The sequence below is a fragment of the Capsicum annuum genome, chromosome 11 (assembly GCF_002878395.1).
Source record: "Capsicum annuum cultivar UCD-10X-F1 chromosome 11, UCD10Xv1.1, whole genome shotgun sequence".
NCBI classification, from domain to species: Eukaryota; Viridiplantae; Streptophyta; class Magnoliopsida; order Solanales; family Solanaceae; genus Capsicum; species Capsicum annuum.
Window position 1 is genome coordinate 108,773,868 of NC_061121.1, and position 21,943 is coordinate 108,795,810.

Consider the following 21,943-nt stretch of genomic DNA (forward strand, 5'->3'; position numbering starts at 1 on the left):
AGAGTAAACTAAGGTACCTACAACATTCAATTCAATGTTACCTTAAAACATTAGCCCTTCCGATTTCTAACTTTTCAAGACTGACTATGTAGACATATGTAGCCCAACAATGCAAGACAAAGTAATCAAGCTATGGAAAAACATTAGAAACAAATGATCAAGTGGATATGCAAATTTTACTACCTAAATAGATAAGCAGCTAGCAACCAACCGATGTAGCATCATAAAAAAAATTTCATCGTACACTATAATCATGCCTGTTAATTTAGGGATAATATTGAGACATTCATACTCATAAAAGAATTACCAATCAATTTTCATAGAATACCATAGGATTTCCCTTGTTTTCCTTACCCTAGTTTTTCAGACAGTCAGACTAGGATCAACATAGGACTTTATGCGGCTTGTAACATAAGTGTGTTGGCTGGTATCGTACATTTCGGAATTAGTGACTAACCCTTCTTGACACTACAATTACGTTTGGGGTCCACTTATTAACAACAAATTTTATTTTGTTTCTTCCTTATATCTATCTTTTTCTCTATTATTGAGCTATCAAGGAACTTATGAGGTGTAAGTAGGACTTACGACCCATATGATTCCTCATCGTAACTACTTGATACAAAATTTAGACTTCACGTTCTTATAAATTTCTCTTTTGATCGTTGCATGTCAAGTTATGATGAAAATAAATGGAACTTATGCAGCGTAGATATATCTTCGTCGATGTCAGATCAAACTTCAATTTTCAGCATCCAAGAACCATCTTTGCCTAAAACTTACGAGGCCACTTACAGTGCCTTTAACTGGTACTTATGGCCCATAAGTAGTCTTATAAGTATGGCCGCCTTCACAACATCAACTATTTTTTGCTGTTAAAGCTCCAAAACTTATTTTCATTAAAAATAAACAAAAAAACACATCATATCTAACAAAACGTACCCAAGTACTTCCATATTTTCCAGTTTTAAGCATTGGAAGTGCCATGAAACCATGACACATTAAAAACTTTAACTTATAACATTTGCATGTCTTCATGAGAGACACACATAACAAAAACAATACGAAGATGCTTAACTAAGAGAAAACTAAGGTACCTACAACATTCAATTCAATGTTAGCTTAAAACATTACCGTTTCCCATTTCAAACCTTTCAAGAGTGACTGTGTGGACTTTTGTAGCCCAGTAAACGAAGCCAAAGTAATTAGGCTATGGAAATACATTAGCAACAAAAAATCAAGCAGATGCAATTTACGCTACCCAAAAGGATAATCATCTAGAAATACAACCCATGTAACCTCACAATGAAGAAGTTCCTATCTTACAATATAATCATGATTGTTAATGAAGGGAAAATAACAAGACACTCATGCTCACAAAAGAAGTTCCAATCAATGTTAATATAATACCATATGATTGCCCATATTTTCCTTACCTTAGTTTTTCAGACAGTCAGACTAGGAACAATATACCACTTTAATCAGCTTGTAACGTAGGCGTGGGGGCTGGTATGGTACCTTTGGAAATTAGTGACTAACCTTCCTTGACACTACAATTACATTTGGGGTCCACTTCTCAACCACAACTGTTCTTTTATTTCTTTCTTATTTCTACCTTTTTCACTTTTATTGCTTATTAAGGTTGGGTGTGATTTATTTTATTCTTTCTCTTTCTCTTTCTCTTTTTTCTATTGCTTTTACCACACCCAATGGTACTTTTTTTCTTCTTTTCAAACCCTTCTTCATGGACAAATTTTACCTATGCAACCCTATGATTGCCACCCTCAACTTAGGTGATTTGCTTAAGTTCAGTTGAACAATTTCCAATAAACGACCAGGGCCAAAATAGGTTCATTATTACTAAACAGGGAAGGTGAAAGGTGAAAACAAGAAAATAGGTCTATGTAGGCTCAAAATAGGTCGTTTAATTTTGATGATCATTTAGGGTAAGAGTGGACTAATCAAGAATGACCTATGATACTTTTCTAACTTACTATCCTACAACCTAGGTAATACTAACTGAGCAAGTTTCGGATTAAATGCACAAGGTAACTATGTAATAAATCTCACAAACGCATAGTACAAGGTTATATTACCAACTACTACCTATCAAGTTCATACAAATGCTAGATATGATAATTTTATCCCTGAGTCTGAATGCCATAACAATTTTCACAGTTATCACACATATAAACACATCACATTGTTCAAAAAAAAATCTTTTTAAGGCATATCATTTTTCTCAAAACACTAACACACGAAACTACATCAGCTACCGTTAGGTTCCTTATTTTTTTCCTAGTTAAACATAATAAACATAATATATATATATGACACAAACCACAAAACAACATAAACATGCTGGTTCTACTAAGATTTTGCAGCCGACGAGCAAAGAAGCATAGAAAGAAAACCCTCGATATTGTTACAAACAAAACCCCAATGAAAAGATTATGCACTATCCCCGTGCATAACTGCAATAAAAAATAAGGGAAGAGGAAATACTTGGGATGTTCTTAGAATCCATCTCAGACTCTCCCCTATATAAATAGTACGTGGAGAAACAGTAGGAGGTATCTCATTTGGCGGAGGTAGTGGGGGGGGGGATGCAAAGAATACACACCCATTGCTTTCTCTGTTCGTCTCTACAGGTGAACTATTTGATAAACCCTAGAATAATATGCAGCCATTATCATGGCATGATAAGATGGTATGGTGGGTCCTGCAGGTCCTTTTCTCTACTTTTTTAGTCCAACTAGTTGGGACCATGTCACAACCTAATCAAGGTCCTAGTCATGATGAGTATCTCAAGCCCATAATTGATTGGAGACAACTCCATTCACCTAACCTCAAGAGCACAATAATGATAATAAAGTGGAAAACATTAATGATAGTAATAACAAGATAAATAAGTCATATGAAAGTTATATGAATCCAAACTAACAATCCAACTAACATTTGTCCACCAAAACCTCTAAAAATAGAAATATCAACTAAGTCAGGACATGCCCCTAACAATGACCAAAAACGGGGATCAAGTACTAAAACAACAAAGAAACCAATAAAATAATTGGGTCGTCTAACAGATGGAAGCTTACCACTTAACAACAACATAATGAACATTCCATGCCACCTAATGCTGGAAAAAAGTAATAGAAAAGCTCTCGGAGCATACATTATGAAATATTGCAGTGTCCTGGGATGATCATTGGCGTAAGTACTGGCATGTAATTCATGGGATAGGGATAATATAATGCAAATATCGAAAAGCCAATCATAAACCATGTGTACCATATTCTTATACATATATATAATGCCAAGATAGGGACAAGGGTCATGAACATAAGAGTTTTGGGATTTAACCATAACGATTTAGCTCGATCCATCCTAAAGGAACCTATGGGCTATATGGGTCCTACTCTCACCTACTAGAACGACCCAGTGCATATTCACCGTATGAACCAACAAATGCCTCAGAAATTATAAATATATAAATGATGTAGCATCCCCTCTTCCCCAAATATGCATATATATATATATATAATGTGTGAACTAAGAACATGTAGCTTAGTTCAACTTCTTATGTAGCTTCTTCTACCATTTGATTCCTTGAAAGAACCTTAACCTAAGCTACATCCTTTATCTTAAATAAATGAAGTTGCCTATTCAATATCTCAATCGGGACCTCCTCATAAGATACGAATTCGCAATACCAATAACCTCAACAGGCACTATCATAGACGGGTCACCCACATAATTTTTCAGTATAGACACATGAAACATAGGATGAAGTAAAGCGAAACTCATTGGTAACTCTAAATCATAAGAGACATTACAAATCCTTATAAAAATATAATATGGACCAATATGACAAGGACTGAGCTCCTCCTTCTTCCAAAATCTAATGACTCCCTTCATAGGAGACACTTTCAAGAACACTCAATCACTCATCTCAAACTCAAATCCCTTTGCCTCATATTTGCATAAATCTTTTGGTGACTTTGAGCAGTCTTAGGTTTTTCTCTATTTACCTTTACCTTCTCCATGGCTTTATGAACCAACTTAGGATCAAAAAACCTACTCTCACCTATCTCAAACTATCTAAAAGAAGATTTGTACCTTCTATAGTAAATAGCCTCAAAAGGTGCCATTTGGATGCTAGAATGATAACTATTATTGTAAGATTACTCAATAAGCAATAGATGATCAACCCAAATTCCTATAAATTAAATTACACAGGCCTTTAGCATATCCTCCAAATTCTAAATAGTATCTTCTTCTTGGCTATCTGTTTGAGGGTTGAAAGTGGTTCTAAGGTTCACCTGAGTACCTAAACCTTTCTAAAATGAATGCCAAGAGTGAGAATAAAATTACGTAACTCTGTCTAACATAATGGTTACTGGCACACCATATAACTTTACTATCACCTAAATTAACAACATGGCATAATCCTTTCTTGAGTAGTCAGTCCTTATAGGCAAGAAATAGTAGACTTAGTTATCCTATTTATGATGACCCAAAGTGAATCTTACTGATATAGAGACCGCAAAACACCAGTAATGAAGTCCATATTAATCATTTCCCACTTCTACATAGGCAATTCTATCACTTAGGATATGCCACCAACCTTAAATCTTCCACCTTAACTTACCTGATGAACCAAAAACTTAGCCATAAAGATTGACACATCCTTCTTCATGTCATCTGACCAGTAGATTTGTTTTAAATTTTGATACATTTTTGTTGAACTCGGATGAACTATATATCTAGTCTGATGAGACTCGAACAAAATCCTTTATTGCTTCCCATCTACATCAAGAATGCACAGTCTCTCATAATAGCTCAGGATGCCATCCCCCTGAATCTCAAAATCCATAACCTTTTGCTTACACATATCATCCTTAATTTGCATAATAATGTGATCCATAACATATTTTTCATTCACCTCAGCAATAAGGATAACCTATCCACCTCTGGAAGAATACTTCTCATTTATTATAGTCAAAAAGAAGAACTCCTAAGTTTTCCAACCAGTGAATATCTTCACCAATATTTTTTTATCCTCATACATACAAGGTAAGCTCCCCATGAACAAACATCTTAGAGCATCAACAAAAATATTAGCTTTATCGAGATAGTAGTGCAAGCTTATGTAGTAATCCTAAATGAATTTGAGCCACCATCACTTTCGAAGTTTCAAATCTTTCTGCGTAAACACATACTCTGAGCTCTTATTGTCTGAATAGATATCTATATGCACCACATACAAATAATGGTGCCAAATCTTCTTAGAAAAGACCAGAACTGCTAACTCTAAATTATGAGTTAGATAATTTGTGTCACGAAGCTTTATCCACCTAGAAGCATAGGCCACAACTTTACCATGTTGCATTAAAAATAACCAAGTCCCACACCAGATGCATCACACTACCTAATAAAACCATTAGTACCCTCAGGTATGGTCAAAATAAGAACAGAAGTAAACATATCCTTCAACGTAACAAAACTACCCTCACAAGAATTGGACGATATGAAGCTATCCTTTTTAAGAGTTAACATAGTCAATGGGGTAGCAATAGAAGAGAAGCTCTCCACAAAACTACTATAATACCTAGCCAAACCGAAGAATCCCATTATGTTGGTTGGAGTCATGGGTGTAGGCCACTTCTTAACAATATTAACTTCTGTGGACCCACTTTGATCCCTTAACTAGAAATAACATGCCCATAGAAAGTCACCGCACTAAGCAAAAATTTTGCACATAGAAAACTTTACATACAACTCCTAGTCGTTAAGTGTTTACAAAACAATTCAAAGGTGATTGGCATGATCCTTCTTAATCTTAGAGTACACCAAGATGCCATCAATGAATACTATAACAAAAGAATCTAGATACTATCTAAAAACCCAATTCATAAGATACTAGAAAGTAGCCAGATCATTAGTCAACCAAAATGACATAACTAGAAACTCATTGTGACCATACAAGGTTTGAAAAGCAGTCTTGGGAATATCAACCTCCTCAGTTTTAAACTGATGGTAGCCCAAATAGAGATAAATATTAGAGAAACACCTAGCACCCTAGAGCTTATCAAGAAGGTTATCAATCCTAGAGAGAGAGGATAGTTATTCTTCATCGTAACCTTATTCAACTAACGATAATCTATACACATCCAAAAAGACCTATTTTTTTATATGAAAAACATAGGAACACCTCATGAAGAAACACTAGGATAAATAAATCCTTTATCAGGATGATCCGTTAATTGCTCCTTAAGCTCCTTTAGTTCAGTAGGAGTAATCCTATAAGGAGGAATAGAAATAGAATAGGTAATTGGTATAAGATCAACCCCAAATCTATCCTTTTATCAAGAGGAACTCCATGAATATCATTGGGAAAAAACTTCTAGAAACTTATTAACAACATGGTCAAATTTAAAAGAACTCTCATCATTAAAATCCATAACCCAAACTAGATGATATAAACACCCTTTAGAATTCAATTTCAGAGCACAAAGATAGATAAAAAATTTCCCTTTGTGTACTAAGAAACTTCCCTCCAATTCTATAAATTTTATTTGGAAAATGGAAACTGACCTTTAAAGAACTACAATCTAGAGAAGCACATAAATAATTAAGCCAATCCATCCCAACATCACATCAAAATTTACTATGTCATGTTCTATAAAATACTATAATGTCTCTCTATGAAAGATAGACACCACCAACCCCTATAGATCCTTCTAATAATAATAGAATAACCTGCCAAAGTAGACATAGAAAAAGGGTTGGAAATAATTTTAGGACCTAAACCAAAATATACAACCTCATAAAGGGTTACATAAGAAAGGGTAGAACCCAGATCAATTAAATAATAAATATCAAAGGAGAAGTGATATAAGATACCAATGACAATATCTAGAGATACCTTAGATTCCTACTGAGTAACAAGATCATAGAAAAAATTAAGGGAAATATTGGTACCAGAAGTGGTGCCCTTAGGTGTAGGAGCAAAAGAAGTGGCTATCAGACCTTATTTGCTTAGTTGCAACCCTTTTTGAAGGACAATCTCACTACATATTACTAAGCTGACCATAATTATAGAACCGATTTCTCCTCTCATTATAATATCTATGATGAATATGCCATAAAAATGGTAAGGAGAATAATGTAGGTTTACTGAGCCCCACTATATTGAGACTATGCATCATATATCTTATGACCACTGCTAGCCTAAAAATAGTAATTATCTGAAGTCTTAGTATGAGGAGCACTATAAGAGGAATATGCATTTCCCTAATTATTCATCTTAGTCAACTACCTACCATCTCTCCTATTGTTTTGCTGATTAGCACCCTGCTATACATACCTAAACTTCTTATTTTGCCATTCCTAAATCTTTGACTGCTTTTTTTTTAAATTATCCACCCTCTTTATATAAACCAAAAACCTAGATATTTCTAAATCATTGTTAACATGACATCCATACACTCTAATACAAAATCACAGGACAACCTTCAAGCAAACTTCCTTATTCGGGACCTTATAGAAGACAAAAAATCTAGAGCATCACGAAACAACTTATGGAACTTTAGAGCATAATCTTTAACATTTATATTACCCTACTTCAAGTTCACAAACTCTTCAGCCTTAGATTCTATCAACTCATAAGAGGAATAGTTGCTAAATCTTATTTTAATAAAGAGCAGCTAACAACAAGGGACTAGGTACTTGGGTATTTATAAATTCAGTATAACTATCAATGTCCTGCGTAGATGAGATAGCACCTATCCGGACACCTGGCCCAATTGTATTTTGAACTTAATCATTATCCAACTCTAAATAGAAAAAATACTCCTTAATTGACCAGTGTTTTCAATTTGATTGTTAAATATAGAAATCATCAAATAATCAAATATGTCTAACGTCCTAAGCTTTGTTTGATGAGAGAGTGTATGTTCTTAAGAAAATTCTTTGTCTGTAATTAAATTACTCATGTTATAAGAATAATGCTTTTCTTGTGTTCTTGAGATTTCATAGGTAGAGTGACTTGGATTGATATTGGTTAGAGTTAATTAATATTAAGATACGTTCTTGGAAGAGTTGTCAAGGTATGTTTGTAATAGATTTTTTACAAGCAGGTGGAACAGAGTTATGTTTCCATTAATTTTGTAATCAAGAATTTGATTATAGTGATTGCTCAGTACTAGTGAGTGTGATATGTGGTTTTTCCTTCCTTGAGCTAGGAGGTTTCCACGTTAAATCCTTGTGTTCTTTAATTTCAAGCAATGTTTTAGTATCCTACTACTTTACTGTTTTATTGCCTTTGTCTGGCTCTAAGGGACCCAGTCCCTCATAGTGTGCTATGACCTCCCATATTTCAATAATTTGTATCAGGGTAAAGGCACTTGAAAATGTTTGTACCTAGAGTGATTTATTGATCATGGCTGCTCCACCTAATATGGAAGAAGGGAAATATACCACTAGACTACCCCATTGCAATGGATAGTACTATGAGTGGTAAAAAACAAGGATATATGACTTCATTATAGATAAGGATAGTGAGTGGATGGATATAATACTTGATGGTCCTCATGTTCCTATTAGTGATATCAAAGCATGAGACATAACAAGGATGGTTGTCAAAAATAAAAGAGAGTATAATGATGAAGATCAAAAGCAAGTTGAGAAGAATTACAAGGCAAAGAAATTTCTTTTCTGTGACATAGGACCTGATGTGAATAGCAAGATTTTTTCAAGTGAAAATGCTAAAAAAACTGGGATTGCCTAAAGACAAATCATGAAAGAAAAACTGAAGTAAAGTATTAAAAAGTTGATATGCTGACTACTCAATATTAAACTTTTTCTATAAAGAAATAAAGTACAATTTGAGAAATTCATACAAGATTCTCTTCTATCACAAATTAGCTACACTTCTTAGGAGAAGTGATTCCTTTGTATAGTCAATTAAGAAAATCTTTGTGTTCTTCCGAAGTCTTGGAAAAGAAAAGTAGATTCTATTACTGAGGCAAGAAACCTAAAGACTCACTATGGATAAACCCATTAGTAATATAAAGTCTCATGAGCTCAAGAAGTATCAAGGACACTAGATGAAGGAAGAAAAAAAGGGAAAAATCTTTTGCAGTGAAGGATTCAAAATCTAATTCTAGTGAAGACACTGATATTGCCAATTTGGCAAAAAAGATTTGTACTACTATGAATAAAAGTGGTCAATTTAAAAGAAAAAGAAGTAGTAGCAAAAAGGGAGCCATTGTTAAAGTTTGTCACTAATGTGGAAGTCCTGAGCAATTCATCATACATTGTCCAATTCACAAAATTGATTACTAAGAATATCTCAAGACTGGAGGTAACAAAGGAAAGAATAGGGACCAGGTCCTTATAAAATAAAGAATAAAGGCTGCAACTAATTTTTTAGTGAAGTAGTCCCTTATAGTATGACGATTCCTCTAGTGAATATGATAAAGCTAAAAGGCTGAAGATGTGTCTATGTTGTCTATGGATAAGTGTGAAGTTAACTATGATTTCGGGTTTTCTATCATGGAAAATATTAATGAGAAAGAAGAAAATGATGTAACTCTTCTAACATTTATAAAATTTTTAATAACTATTTTGCTAGAAAAATAAATAAGATACCAAATGTGTTGATTGATTTTGTGTGAGAGCTGACTGTTGAGAATAACTCTCTAGAAGAGAAAGTAGAGAATTAGAAGCTTGAATTAACTGATTTAACTCTCTAGATATCTAAAAAATTAAAAATTTAAATTTAATCAATAAACTGAAGAAAGTGGATGATTCTAATGGTAAAGGGAAGAAACAAGCCTTAATGATTCAAATTGATCTTGAAGAAAACTTATCGGATTCTCAAAACCGTCATATGACTGTACTTCATAAGAATGATAAATTAGAAAGGGACCTGGTCTTTCTAATGGATGAACTTAACAAATAACTAAAATAGACCACATCCTCTTAAATACTTTCTAATTTATCTGGTCATAGTGTCAATAATGGCAACGGGATTAGATTTCCTAAAAAAACTAATCACCTGGGTCACAAGGGAAAGCTAATTGTGGTAATATATATATGGTCCACAAACCTCTATGTAATCATTATGGAAGAGATGAATACTTATAGGAAAACTATAAGTATTGGCTTAAAGCTAGAATGAGCAGTACTAAATACATCCCACAGGGGAATTATTATCTTAGGGGTTTTATACCCACAAAAATATGAAGAACAACTCTCTACCTAGATGATAAGAGAAAAAATTGATCACACTATTGTCTTATTTTGGAATACAAACTCAAGTAGGTTCCTAAATCTAACAAATGACTATGTTTGCAGGTGGGGGAAGGGGAATACAGCTAGAACTGTTTCATGGATAATGGATGTTCAAAGAGTATGACATGGAGGAAAAATTGCTTCTCTCAAGACACTTCAAGGTGGAGTTGTCTGTTTGGAGGATGGTAAAAAGGGATATATTCATAGTATTGGAAAGATTGGAAAATCATATGATTATGAAATATAAGATGTGTACAATGTGAATGGCCTAAACTACAATCTTCTAAGCGTTTCTTATATGATGGTTGTACAATGTCAAGAATTAAGTCTAGGAGAGTTATTTACAAAGCTAAGAAGATTAAAAGTATGTATGTGGCTTATTTAGAGTCTGTGGTTGATGGGGAATTAACTTGATTAAGTGCTCAAAGTAAAGATGTTGATTTATGGTACTAAAGGTTGCGACAAATAAGTTCCTCTTCGCTGAAAAAGTTTATTTCAAAGGACCTAGTCTGTGGAATGCCAAAGATGAAAGTTCTAGATAACAAGGTTTGTAATGCTTGTGTGAAGGGAAACCAAAAAAAGGTCTAGGCTAAAGAAGCAGGAGAGTACTTGAGATTGTGCATATTGAGATATGTGGACCTATTAATGGCCAAAGTAGAGTAGGAAAGAAGCATATATTTTTCATTGTGGAAGACTACTCTAGGTTCAGCTACATAATGTTCTTCAAAAACAAGGATTAAACCTATGAGGTTCAAGTTTCTTTTCAAAAGCAAATTCAAATAAAATTGAACTGCAAGATTGTGGAGTTTAAATTTGATCGTTGAACTAGATTTTAGAAATCTCAAGTTGCAGGATTTTATGCTGAAAATGGAATTAGTCATAAATTCTCTGCCATAAGGACCCCTCAACAAAATGGAGTTGTTGAAAGAAATAACAAAACCCTCATAGAAATTGCAAGAACCATTCTTCTTGACAGTAGGCTTCCAAAGAACTTTTGGGTTGAAGCTGTAAATATTGCCTGCTATGTGACAAATAGCTTTGTTATAGAATCACTCCTAAGAAAGAACCCATATGAGATTGTGTTAAATAAAAATCCTAAGCTTGACTACTTCAGACCATTTGCATGAAAATTATTTGTTCTAAATAATGGGAAAAATGATAAAAAAAATTGTAGTCCAAACTTGATGAAGATGTATTTGTAGGCTATTCCTAAATAAGAAAATCATAAAGTGTTGTCAACAAAAGAAATTTGTGTGTTGAAGAAAGTGTGCACGTGGTCTTTCCTACAACAGGAAAGCTTATGAAACTAGGTGATGGTGAAGAATTAAAAATTTAAAAACTCATTCCTATTCCAAGGGATGATATTACTAAAGATGATGGCCATGAACTAAATGATGTTGATGTGAAAGATGAAATTTATAGTGATCCAGGTTCTCAGACACAAACCAAAACTCCAATAGAAGAATAATAAGAAGGTTCTAGCCAAAATTCTCAGGGACCTAGTCCTTTAGGAAATCATGTTAGAAGGTCAAACTAGAGGCATAAATCTTGTTATTCACTAGAAAATATGACTGGACCTTTGGAATCTGGAGTCCAAACAAGATCTTAAGCAAGAAATTTCATGGCATTTTCATCATTTTCGTCCCAAATTAATCCTAAAATGTTAAGAAAGATATGAAAGACGTTGACTGGATCAATGTAATGCATGAAGAGCTTCATCAATTTAAACGAAGTAAAGTCTGGCATATGGACCCAGACCTGTTGACACAATAATTATTGTGACTACATGGATGTATAGAAACAAGTAGGATGGACATGGAACTATCAAAACAAATAATACAAGGATGTTTGTTCAAGTCTATAAACAGGAAGAAGGAATTAATTATGATAAGACATTTTTCCCTATAGAAAGGATAGAGGCTATAAAGATTCTAATTATTTTTGTTGCCTATGTAGGGTTCAAACCCTTCAAAATAGATGTCAAAAGTGATTTTATATATTGAAAAATGAAGGAAGAAGTCTATGCAATAACCTCTAGGTTTTTAAGATTTATATTTTCCTCATCATGTGCTCAAATTAGACAAATCTCTCTATAGGTTAAAGCAAACACCTAGGGCTTGGTATGAGAGACATTAAAAGTTTATTATAGAAAATTGATTTAAAAGAGGGAAAATTGGAAGTACACACTTTTAAAGTCCAGAGGTAGCATCTTAATAATTGTTCAGATATTTTTTGATGAAATTATCTTTGGAGCTACTTCTGAATTCCTATGTAATGATTTTACAAAGTTAATGGGGAGTGAATTTTAAATAATCATGCTAGATGAACTAAATTTCATCCTAGGCCTGAAGATCAAGAAAACCTCTCAAGGGCCAATGATTTTTAAAGGGAAGTACATCAAGTAGGTACTATAGAGATATAATATGGAAGATGACAAGCCAATTGAACCTCTAATTAGAACCAGTTCAATTATTTATAATGATGAATTTGGTCCCTCAGTTAATGAAACTATGTATAGAGGGATTATTGGATGCTTACTATATCTCACTACAAGTAGGCTTAGATACTATATTCCTTGTGGCAATGTGTTCAAAATTTCAAACTTGACCTAAGGAATCTCATTTAAAAGCTGTAAAAAAAATTCTCAAGTATCTGAAAAGGATAGGGGACCTAGTTCTATACTATCTATTCGGAGAAATTTTTTACTTGAGAGGCTATGTTTATGGTGATTATCCTTCATACTTGGTATATACAAAAATAACATTAGGAATGGATCATTTTCTAGGTTCTTCATTAATTTCATGGGGCTTTAAGAAGCAGAATTCAATTGCCTTATCTACTGTTGAAGCTGAGTATATAGCTGCGTCTTCTTTTTGTGCTCAATTGTTATGGAACAAACAATAACTGATGGACTTTGAAATTGTCTCAAACACTATCCCTCTGATATGTGAAAACACAATTACTCTCAATATGACTAAGACTCTAGTGTAGCATAAGAGTACCAAGGATATTTTTGTGAGACATCACTTTCTGATAGACAAAGTTTAGAAAGAAGAAAGTTGTATTATGTTTTGTAGGAATGAAGATCAAATAGGAAATATCATTACTAAGGCTCTTCACAAGGAATAATTTTTAATGCACATGATAAAGTTAGGATTGTTCAAAATAACCTGACCTACTAGACAAATGAGTCTTTCTACCTAAAAGTTGTTATGATTAGGAGACAAGTATCCTTGATAAAGTATGTACTTGTTGGTATATCTCAGTATCATACATTTATAAGTATACATAAATAGGATTAAATTTAGAGAAGGAATAACGTGACTTAAAAAATTTGAGGATTCACCCAAGAAAGAGAGGGTCCTTATCCTATCTTTTATGTTTGTATCATAAATATGTATTTTCTTGTTCTAATAGAAAAAGTTGTGTCATTTCTCTCCCCACCAAAAATTTGTCTTATCCTAAAAGGAAAGATGATTCACCATAAAATTAAAATTGATCACATCTTATTCTTTCAAAAAGACATTCCTTCTGCTTATTTATTACTTTAAATCTTGTTGTACCCAAACACTCTCTTGTCAAGAGAAAAAAATCTATCCACAACTAGCCCTCTTGTGACAAGGATTTCCAAATGGTTGCTACTTCCTCATTCTCATCTCTCAAAGGACACTGAACGTAGCATATATAAACATCCTCTCTCAAACCTTCTTGAAAAACACCTTTCTTCTCCTACACTTCAAAAATAAACTCCTTCTTCACTCAGCTTGTTGATGGTGATTCATCCGTGAAGCATCATAACCTTTCTGGTAGTATATTGACAGATGCTTTCTGGGTTGCTAGAAATCTCAATTTTCTATTGAATAGCCGAAGTAAGAGCATTTTTGGTCCTAAGGAACAATATGTCAATGAAATATGAAAACCCCCTGAGAGAAGTATAGAAGTTCTACTAAGAAGTATAAGACATCTAAAGGACCAAGTCCTAAGAAGAGGAAATGAGTAAAGGAGAACCTCCCAGGGTTTCTAAAATAGGAAAACTGTAGAAAGTAGGAAATTTTGTGTCTAAAAATGTTTGAAACAGGTTCTTAAGAAATCAAAAGGTTCTAATTGGGAGGATCTTTAACTCAAGTGTGTTAATGAAATCAAGTATGATGGAATTAGTTGAGCTTTCTAAAAGTGAGAAATGGATTAATCTTATGGAAGGACCTATTCATGTAGTATTTGATAAGGTAGTTGGGGAATTCTATTCAACATTGGATTTTTCTAAAGACAAACTTAAGAAACTACTATGGTTCAGGGGAAAAAGCTAAATCTTGATACTATATTTCTTAGGAGAATTTGTGATGTTCATATCAATGATGTGAGGTCTTACTTAAAACAACAACCCTTGATAGAATTTGGGGAAAACATCATAGATTAAAGAAAAATCTGTGGCTATGGTAAATAGCAATTTACTCATAAGTGAGTTACAATTAGTGTTTGATTTTGTTAATAAAGTTATTATGCCCAATCACAAAAGATGAACATTACCTCAACTGCTGATTTGTATGGGGATGAGTGTCTTAATAGGCTTGGGTCTATTAGCTTACCGGCATTAATGATGGATCATATACATAAAGTTGTTCAAAGGAAAAATTTCAAAAATTGAATGCCTTATCGATACTAGTTGAACAAAGTGATTAATCATTTTGGTAATTTCTATGAAAATAAAACTCTGAGAACTCTGATACAACTGTTTGGTATAAAGTCTCAGATAAAGAATTAGTATGCGTAAAAAAAATTAGGTAAAATCTCTCAAGGGGTGATCAGTAGAGAAATAGAGAAATTGAAGATGAACGAAGCTGCTAAGGATGCAAAGATTAGAAAATTTTAAATGTTGATTCAACATCTTTCTATTAATGATCCAAATGTCTCTGAAAAATCTAAGAACTAAGTACGATGAGATAAAGGAGAGAGTTTCAACTCTAATTGATATGTTTCTAAGCTTTAATCCAGAGATAAAGCAGCTAACCAAAGAATTGTTACACGGTTATGCTATAGAAATTAATGACATGGCTCTATTTTTCCAAACACTCTTCCCAAGTTCTTTGCCTTTTTATTTATTTTTTATTCCTGTGGATTTTTCTCTGGATCATTAAAATTATGCACGAAAATGATACTTACCTCTTACAGATCAATGAATCTTTGTTTGTGTGTAGTATCTATCTCCATTTTACTTTAAAGTATTTCTTTATGTTAGTGTTGCCTCAGTTGCCATGAGTTAACTACATTGTGCATATTTTATTCTCGTTTTATTGTTCTTTCTTTACATTGTTTCCAAAAGATTAATACTACTAAATTCATGTGGTAGGATTTAGGTACAAATTGTGATACATAGGAGGGATGATATATTTAAGTACATGCATATTGATAGGGTAAAAGGTAAATAATGAGTTGATAATTGTGAAGAATAATGGTATATTTACATTGGAGAATTATAGTGCATGATAATAAGGGGAAACATAGTTCATAATGATAGCGGGAACATTCTTCAATAGTATTGGTTATCACAATAAAAGAAAGAGGTGAATAAACTTTAATGATCAAAATTTGTGGTTGGTTTGTCATCATAAAAAAGAGGGGAGATTGCTATATCTTGTTTTGATGATAAGCAGCTAACAAAAAGGAACCAGGTCCCTGGGTCTTCATGAAATCAGTACAACTGTTATTGTCCTATGCTGTTTTGTCTGTTAGTGTAAAAAACATCAAAGATAATCTGGTATCTATTAAGACATATGGCCTAATCTTATTTCTACCCTACTCATTATCCAGCTATGAATAGAAAATAATGCTCCCCAATTCACCAATTTATGCAATCTGATTATTTATGAGAGATTTAGATAAAACTTAAATATTGATCAAGTCTCAAGCTTTCATGTGTTAAGGGAGTGTGTGTTCTTGAGTCAAGTCTTCGTATGTATTGAATTACTCATGTTAAAAGAGTAACACTTTTCTTGTGTTAGAGTTACCTAGGTTGATATTAGTTAGAGTTAATTAATATTGAGGTATGTTCTTGGCTGAGTTGTCAAGGCAGGTTTGTAATAGAATTGTTACAAACTGGTGGTTTTAGAGGTAAGTTCCCATTGAGTCTGTAATCAAGTGTTTGATCATAGTAGATTATTATATGCTTGTAAGGGAAAGCCATGGCTTTTCCTCCCTTGAGTAAGGAGGTTTCCATGTTAAATCTTTGTGTTCTTCAATTTCCAGCAAAGTTTTAGTATCCTACTTCTTTACTATTTTATTGCTTGCATCCGACTCTAAGGGACTTGGTTAATAATAGTACAGTGCAACTCCCCACATTTTAACAATTGTAATCAAGAAAAGCACCCAAAAATTCATCCCACACTACTGGTTCTTCATCGTAACCCCTCATTGCTTCCCACTTCTCATAACAATGATAAGATACATCATTCAACTGTTAGGCAGCAAACTCTACTCCCTCTAAATTAGTAGCATGCATAACCTGAAAAATATTTTCCATCTCAATAATAAAACCCTTAGGATCCTCCTCAACTTTAGAGCCTGTAAAGGTTGGGAGATTCAACCTACTAAACTGGGAAACCTTGGTGACCTCAGATGAACTAATAGCAGGACCCACATGATCAAATCAATGAGACAGTGATGACACCAGTTGAACAAGAATATGAATATACTAATGAAACTTTACATTAGATATATGTCTCTAAGGTGACTGAGCATAAGTGTCACCAACCTAGGAAGCCTGATAATTACCATTAGAGACTAGTGGAAACCTAAGCAGAGTGGTACAGTCAGGAGCAGGGACCCTACATCACATCTGTACTCCATAAATAGGGAGAGTTCCCTCTACCATCTCCTCAGGAAAGACAGACTTTCCTACAAAGTTTCTACGCTTCAAGGAGGCATGATTTGAAATGCTAGTAAACTAGGAGTTATAGAATTTTCACAATCATTAGACTTTATAGCCCAAAACCGAACACAACAAAGGGAAACATTCCAATATGCCTTATAGCCTACCTATTATAAGTGTGTCACACTACACACCAATTAAAAAGGACTCTACTTAACAACACTTTGTGGACACCTATTTCTTCTAAACCGTGCTCAGATTCCAATCTTGTCATGACCCAAAATATGGCCTAGTTTTGATGGGTATCTCAATCCTACCATGGACCAGAGACCACCTTCTTAGCCTAACCTCAAATGTATAATAACAATAATAAAAATTAAGTAGAAGCCAATAAATATAGTAATGAAAAGATAAATAAGTCAAGTGATAGTTTTAGGATTTAAAATGAAAAGTCCAAACAACACCTGTCGACAAAAGCCTCTAAAATTAGAAATATAAACTAAGTTTGTACATTCCCCTAGCTATGACCAAAAAGGGACTAAAGTAATAAAACAACAATAAGACTAGTGAAATGATAGGGTATTTCGAAATATGGAAGCTCACCATTCCTTAGTAACTCAGTGAACACACCACGTCACCTAATGTTGCATAGAAGTAATAGAAAATCCCTTGGATGCTACATCATAATGACATAGTGTCCTAGGACGTTCAGTGGGGAAAGCACCGCCATGTAACTTAGGGGATAGGGATAACACAATGCAATTACCAAAAAACTATTAATAAACCACATTTACCAAATTCATATACAATAATATATACAATGTCGGGAAAGGGACAAAGGTTATGAACATTGGATTTAAAATAATTAACCTTAACTATATAACTTAATCCATCCTAAAGGCTTCCATGGGCTATATGGGTCCAAACCCCTATTAAAAGGGCCCCACTACGTGTTAGCCGTATGAATAGAGGAAAACCGCAAAAAGGCTAAAGACCTCAAGGTTGTAGCCCCCTCCCCCTAAATATTCATATTTAGGTGTCAACTAAACACAAGGTAACATGGTCTACCAATACCGACAAATGTGGTTTCCTATTCCCCTCTCCCCACCCGTGACTTACTCTTTCATGATGAGCAACACAATTCTCTTTTTACCAAAATTAAAATAGTTTGCACACAGGATCAACCGCTAACCCAGGAGTCATTCATTAAGGCATTACGACTTTGTATCATCATAACAATATACTTGAAAGGGATTAAAATTATGCCAAACCCAAATTATTTAACCAATTTGACTCCTAAGTCCAGTCAAAATCCAAAACCTAGGTCACTAAGGTCATTCCAAGACCATATTCATTTATTCATCCTTCAATCCAATGTAATTGTTTAAAAACAAAATTAAACTATGCAATTATACATTTAAAAAATTAGGATTATAATATGTGTTAAAGTTAAAGCCATTATCAAGTCAAATCTCCAACAAATTGGGGAAAACAATGTCCTCCATTATAACATTTAGAATAATGGATAAATTATGTCCCAAAAATCATCAGTGAAATCATGAATATTAAATATAAAACATAGGACAAGTAATTCAAACCATTACACCAAAACCCCTCAACCCAATTCAAAACCCATATTTCAAATAACATATATATCCTGTAAATCATTGGAATAAGGTAAAATTAAAGTGAAGGATGAGAAAATTGCCTAGAATATTAAAAAAATTTAAGAAAATTCAAAGTTTGGAGCCCTGACTATGAATCCTTATAAAACCCTTGAGCTATTTTATATTTTGAGCTTATAAGAGAAGGAGAATAATTTAATCTTTGTAATAAAGGGAATGGGGTTATTTTACATTTAAAAGTCGTACAAGGGATAAAAAGACAAAAATATCCTCACCTCAAGTGAAAAAAAAAGAAAAACTGAATAAAATTAAAACAACGTCGTGGCACGCTGTTATTGCAGAGGTAGCCTCCGTGCCATGCCCTTATCGGGAATGATAACCTCTATGGCATTCTAATATAGTGGACGTTCACTACCTTGAGGTCCTAAAATGAGCACGAACCCCCTCAAAAAATTTAAAAACTTTCCCAATAAACCTTTGAACATCTCATAACACAATTGAAGTAAAAAAATATTAAATTACAAATGCGAGAGGCTCAAAAATAAAATAGTTGAAATTTTACAGGGTCTCATAGATCGTCTCCTATTTATACGATAAATCAAACTACATAGGCCAACATAGTGGCAATGACTATGTTAATGTGGGGATGATTGGGGGATTGACAGAAACCGGGATGTCTAAAAGAGAGCATACCTCAACATGATCAAAATTATCTATGGAGCCTGCACCTTACTAAACTGTACACTTATCCATCCCTCAAAGGCATCAATCTGGGCAGGAAACTCACTCTTAAACTACATTATGTCAGCCTGAATTTCAGCTCTCATCCGAGCCTCATCTCTAGAGTTTTCCAAAGACAAGGTCGGATCTATGCATTCAATACAACAAGTTGAGTCTCAATGTCAGTAAGGGTAGATATCAACTTATATTGTCTCTCCCTCAACCTCTATAAAAACTCTTATTGTACCCTAATAATACTAGTTACAGTAGGGCGAGGGGGCTATAAGATCCATTGGGTTGAGTCATCCATACTAACTGATATCTCTCAAAGGAGGCCCACAATTCTAATTGTCCTACTAGTATTATCAAATATATCCTCATCTTAGCTGTAATACATTTCTTAAGCCAGCCTACCTCAGTGAAATGGTTATCCCTTTAAATAGCGTATTTCATTTCTTCAACACACCATCTCAGGTATATCAGCACTATAGGTACAATCGATATATGTGTCTAGTCAGAAACTAGGGAAACAAGTGGCGGCACTAGTGCCTAAATATCCTATGCAACTGTTGGAACATCCTATTCTTATGATAAGTAGATCTCTTCTAAGATATGTTTTGTACTCTCCTAAGACTGGGGTACAACTAGGCTTGAAGCTAACTTAGTAGATAACTCAGATGCATGATTTAACCCCTCCTAAGAATAGGATCCAAAAACATCCTCCTTCCCTACTGAAACCTAATACTGATATAGACTAACTTGTTGTTTGGACCTTGTGTATAAATCTCCCTCATCCTAAGATCTACCTTCGGTAGCACCCTGTCGCTCCTCAAACTTGGAAGAGTGTTGTGGTAACATTTGGTCCTTCTTCATTATAGGCTTAGGAACAGATATAAAGGTGGCTTTCTAGGATGCAACCTAAGCGTGTGCAAGCTGATAACCTAGCCAGGCCTATGCTGGGGTACGCTGGCTACCCTAAATACCTAATGTAGCTGCTACGATTATTGCAGCCTTAGCCTCTCACTGAGAGCAACCCTTGGTCTCTCATAGGGCCAATGGTATGTCCTGGTGCACCTAGTACTCTTTCACTAAGCCACTGTGCTCAAGGGACCCATCCTAGAGGCTAGACTGAACTCCATTATTATAGGCAACTTTAGGTTCCATGGTACCTAAAATAGAATTTTTTAGTTTTAGAATCCGAAGAAGGAAACAAGAAAGTTGAAAAAAATACTAGCACCTAGGGTAGGGAACTTAAGACACCACTTTTTTGCTGTAATTTCCATTTACAAGGGTTGTAAATGCCCTCATAAGTATCAGATAAAGCCCTGAAATTTCAGGGCTTTAGATATGACACGTAATAAGTCACTTATAGCCAATAAGTACTACTTACAAGGCTGGTAAGTATCTTTATAAGTACCCTCCTAAGGATACTTCAAATTTTTCCCAAAATTTTATTCCCACATTATTTATTTTTCAATTGTAAGTCCAATTTTGTGCTTAAAACAACACTTATCTAGTTCATATTCACAAGTTTTGAACAAAAAATATGGTTTAAATCTACTTTTTCAACTTCTACTACCGTTTAAGGTAGGATCACAGATTTCCTATTAATGAATAATCCAACAAATTCAAACTTTTAAAATTGTAGGCTCCTACCATCAAGATTCATGAGTTTCATTAAATTATCAAGACAATTGTTAGTATCATGTCTTGTTATATGCAAAAAACACAATCTACTATATACAAAAGCGAATAATTATACTTTAGTTTCAAGTGAAGGAATTAGAAAGTTTATTAGCTCGATGGAAACCCTAGATCTATAATCTTTTGTCCATGCAAGTGATGTGTAATTGGAGATTCTAGCTTTATATTTGGTTACTGGGTCGGTGGAGTGTTTAAATTAAGAGGGAGTTACAAAAATTGAGAAAGTAGAGCATAAGAATTGGGTAGTAGGGCTTTTATGGACGTTGTTATGCCGGTTCGAGTAAACTCCAGTTGGGTCTAACCCACATTTTGAAATCTCAGACCCCAATTTTTTGGTAGATTATTAGCTCAATTACAACTTGTAAGTTCTACTTACAACTAGTAAGTGGTCCACCGTATGTGGCAAAAAACTCTCATATCTTTCTAAACATTGCTCTTGATTTTAATGACCCCGTTATTAGGTTGTAAGTTATACTTACATCCCTGTAAGTTGGTTCATAAGTAAAGGTTTCAAGTCCCCAAAATTCTCTAATTTTCACTCTGACATCTACTACATCACATACCTTGTTTAGGTGGGACTTATGAACCCTATAAGTGGGTTAGTGGATTCCCTTACCTAGCATTTTCTAAATTTTGCAATTTTTGTTTACCATTTCCAGGTATTTTCGCATGCTTTACACCTACAAAAAAAAAACAAAGTGAACTCTAAAATAGCGGGTTGCCTCTCAAC